The following is a 4,804-nucleotide window of genomic DNA, read 5'->3' on the forward strand; positions in this document are numbered from 1 at the left end:
TCTCAAAGTTTTTCTCGCAACAGGATGAAAGTATTTGGACATACATTTCTACTGAAATTAGCCGACTGACAAAACATTAATATTAAAGATGTAATAAGTTCGGGAAGATTGACCTTGGAGTAGGACTTACATCAATATTTATAAGTGGGAGAATGTTTGTTAGAACGAAGATCTAGTGAAATAGTACCTATAGTACAAGAGTAGTTACATGGAAAAGTGCAACAGAGAGCATAGATACGAAGGCTATTGCTTAAACCAAAAGAGAGGACTAGTAGAGTATGTTCTATCGGCGCTGGGTACCCCTCGGGTGAACCCTCAAGCTTGCCAGTTGACGCTCCATGTCAAGAAGGTCTCGTTCATATACCTTCTGACAAACCCGAAGTTCTATGACTTCAGCCCGAGTCGCGACAAGCTCTTGCTGCAGGGCCTCGTGGTGTCTCCTAGATCTCTCAAGAGCATCTTCATGATGAAGCATGCGGATTGTATGCATCCTCGCATTGGAATCAACATCCGTGATTTGATGGAGAGTTGTTCTGCCCTGTATTTCGTTTCGTGCAACTCTGCCGACCAGGATTGGCAGAATCCTATCTGCTGAGCCTCCTTCGCTCAGGTCATAAAAGCTTTGGTCTCCATCGAATGTCATGGGATGATTCTGCTCTTGGCTCCGTGTTTCCAAGCTTTCCACCCACGGAGGCGTCGGGCCTTGAAAAGCCGAACGAGGGTTAGGATTTAGGACATGAGCCATAGGGGGTAGGTTGTTGACTTCTGGTTCGGAGTCAGAACCATCCGAAAAGCCTTCTACGAGGTGATCATCTAAAGGGATTGGATGATTATCTTCTGGCTCTGTTTCAAGCCATCCAACATTGCCTTGATTTAGGAAGTATGGGTCGCCTGGAGGATGGAATCAAGCCATGATATTTACTCGAGAAAAGGGGAATAAGAATCTTATAATAATAGATGTACTACTTAAGATAATTATAAGATGATCCTTACTAGTTAGTTCAATACTTGCATAGTGCATACTAGTTATAAGACACTAAAACAGGATATACCTTCGAATAAGTAACCCAATCTCCAAATCCACAACCAAACAAGGAACAGGAAGTAAAGCAAAGATCACATATTATAATTCTATGACACCTTAGTCACATATAACATTAGCATATCCACTTAGAAACTATTGACCTACTAGTAAAGACCTTTTTAGTTTTCAAATAAGTAATTATAGTAACACAAAATACTCCTATAGTATTTTAAGTTTATGTTCTGTTCTAAAATTCATATTGTAGTAGTGTTGGTAAGTTTTTAGACTTGGTGCAACCTCACAACCATTCTTAGGCACACGCTTGTCACTCCTCGGAAAATATAGTTGATCAGGCTATAGCACTCCCAGATTTGACTATATGTCTCTAAGCCTAATTGTGTTTTTCGGCAATCGTAATACTTTTCTTCTGTCCTAGTGACATTGATTTTAGTATGAATGCAGGTATGTATACTTGGTTAAATATTTTATTATTTAAAAGTATAAACTCTTGGTCAGAGTATTTTTAATCCCGTTGTGTTTATAGTTTGTATATGTTTTATGGGTTGATATACTCGATTCACTATAAACAATGCTCTGATACCAATCTGTCACACCCCAAATCAGAACGACAAAAACGTTCTGGGGCGGAGGACATCATGTACAGTATCACAACAAAGCATAATAGTAAACAAGCATCAACATCATCCATTGCATTAATAATAAAATTTAATATAAGTGTTTTCTATATAGTTTATAAGACACCAAAATATGAATCAAAATAAGAGATGAGTCTTGAAAGCTCCATCTTCTCAAAACCTGGCATCGGTACCTATCTACCGATGACCTGATAATACAAGTTATTTTGAAAGAGTTGATCAGCTTTAAAGTTGGTGAGTTCATAAGCGTTTTAATGTCGTTGTTTGTAGTAAATGTTTGTAAAAGTTTAAATTATAAGTTTGTAACAGTTTGTGGTAAATGTTTGTAGCTCCTAGAAAATGCTATATTTTCTACTAAAAGTAGCCTTCTCCCAAGGCATCAAATGTTCTGTATGTTTGTTTCTTTGTAAAAGTGTGTACTTTTGGCAAGTGTGAATATCATTAACAAAATATAGTTTTTACATTACCTTTTATGTGAGAAGAACACTATATGAATGCAATGGGGAAAATACATAAGTATTGTAGTATTGTATGTAAGTAACTACCAATGTACTAACTACCTTAAACCAGTTTATTAAATTAAGGTTGGAATGTGATGTAGTAGCAACCATGCTAAATCAACAAGTAGATAACACGACGACCTGATGGCACCGAAAAGTAAATGTGACATTTGTCACCCCTAGCCTTTCGGCCCACTATAGCGAACAGTCAGGATGCGGGCTTGTCAGTCTCGTATAGATCTATACACATAATGTCCGCTCTCCCTCCAGGAGACTCTGCTTACCAATCGTGATATAACAACTTTGTTGTTATGCCAGAAAGTAGACTCACATTAAAGTTATAGTATTCTAGTACTTGTGTACTATGTTCTAGTGTATTGTATGTTCTTTCTGGTTCTCATAATAGTCTGTTCTTTCTTGTTTCTCATAATAGTATGTTCTTTCTTGTTTCTCATAATAATATGTTCTTTCTTGATTCTCATAATAGTATGTTTTTTCTTGTTTCTCTTATTAGTATGTGCTTTCCTGTTTCTCATAATAATATGTTTGTATTGTTTCTGGTTATAGTATGTATTGACTAATGTATGAACTGACTCTTTGTATGTTTCGTTGTTCTAGTAATAGTATTAGCGACTTCCTAAACTATACCTATTATAATTTACTAGTAATGTTGCTTATATGACTGAGTATGTTAAACAGAGATAAAAGCTTTTCTGTCTTATACATATATACATAATATATAACTAAGGATCAAACGACACTCGGACAAACAACTAAGTACTCTAAGTCCACAACCAAACAAGGAACAAGAAATAAAGTGAGTTATCAGTCCTAAGTCCTTCCATCCTTACTTATATAACTATATATGCATTAGACATGGTTTTGACAATATATAAGTTTAAAATAGTTAAAAGAAAAGGTTTGGCATATAAGAACAAGTTTGATAAAGAGTTTAGTATGTAAAAGAGTTTGATAAACATTTTGAAGTACTTTGTTTGATAAAATAGTTAAAAGTATAGTAAATCCATTTGTTTGATAGTTATTAATCATATGTGATTGATATAATAACTATAATGTTTCAAATTGTATTCCCCCCATAAAAGCATTTAAAATCATTTAAAAGGTAGATTAAGGGGTATGAACCTACCTATAGTGAGTGGTTTGGTTGAACGAGTGGTATAGAATGCTAAGTGTCAAGTAAAGACTTGAGCACAAACATGGATCCTATTTATCATATAATGATACATATATGTATATAATTAGTGTTTAAACAACTAATTATGCAAGGAAAGACACCCTCGGACATAGAAAACACTTAGATTGAAGGGTATGATTCACATATGATTGCATACTAAGGGTGTATGGCCACACTAAGGAGTTTACGGCCCAAATGGCATGATCAAGGGAGTTCTTAGCCATGAGTTTACGGCCACATGAGTTTACGGCCATAAACTCATGATGAAAAGTGCCAACTTGTGTTTTAAAGGGCTTTCAAGCATTGAGTAAGGTTTCTAGGTTCATGTCCAAGCCTTAGGAGGAAGTTATGGTCGATATGCTCCACTAATTAGGGTTTACGGTCAAGGAATATGCTCTTGGCCGTCAACACCTCATGTTCTTGGGAAAAGTTTGTTATCAAGGCCTTAATCCAATATCCTAACTAAATAACAAGTATATGAGGTAGATACTTACAATTTCAAGGCAAAGGAGGGTGTTTTCGGCCTAAAACACCTCAGTGTTATTGATGTTCTTGAGGATCTTGAAGAGCTAGACTCAAAGATGGAATCCATGGATGAAATCAATGGTGATTCATGGATAAGTGAAGTATAAGGTCATAAAGGAAGGAAATCACTTTACAATTTTGATGTTTGGAAGCAAAACTTAAGATCCTAAGGAGAGAAACCGGGTTCCAAGCCTTGGAAATGGAAAAAGTGAAGAAAATGGCCAAAGTTTCATACTTATAGGTTGGAGTTTATGGCCACCATGAGTTTACGGCCATAAACTAATGGGTCCTAGCCGTAAACTCCTCATTTGAGGGTTTATGGCTTGTTTGATGGTTTGGAACTTTAGTTGACCCATCCTAACACTTGATCCTTTGATGTACTAGGCTTAGAGTGCTCAAACAGACTATAAATAGTCCTAGAAGTTAGTAGAAAAAAGTTTGAATTTGATTGAAGTGAATGGTTTGTACAAGATAGAAATTTTGGGTTGTCACACACTTAGTAGTGGAGCCACCATGTCCAGATCTACTGTTAATGATATCGAAAAAATAGAAAAAAATGAGATTACTTTTCATGAAATATCTTGTGGTGTTCTACCTAATATTTATCATTTGTCATCAACTGTCAATATGGGAAAGAAATTTGGGACATTCTCAAGAATTTGTACAAGGGAACACAACAAACACATGACAAGAAGTTGGCCATTGCATTAATCGACTTCGAAAAATTCAAATCTCTTCTAGGATAAAGTCTTGATGAAACCTTCAAAAGATTCAATCTAATCGTCACTAAAATATCAAATTCAAATCCAGGTACCATTTATAGCTACCGTGAAATAATCTTTAGTTTCTGAATGGTCTAGGAAGATAGTCGACAATGACAAAGATGATGGTTCATGGTGATAGA

The sequence above is a fragment of the Lactuca sativa genome, chromosome 6 (assembly GCF_002870075.4).
Source record: "Lactuca sativa cultivar Salinas chromosome 6, Lsat_Salinas_v11, whole genome shotgun sequence".
In the NCBI taxonomy this organism is placed as follows: domain Eukaryota; kingdom Viridiplantae; phylum Streptophyta; class Magnoliopsida; order Asterales; family Asteraceae; genus Lactuca; species Lactuca sativa.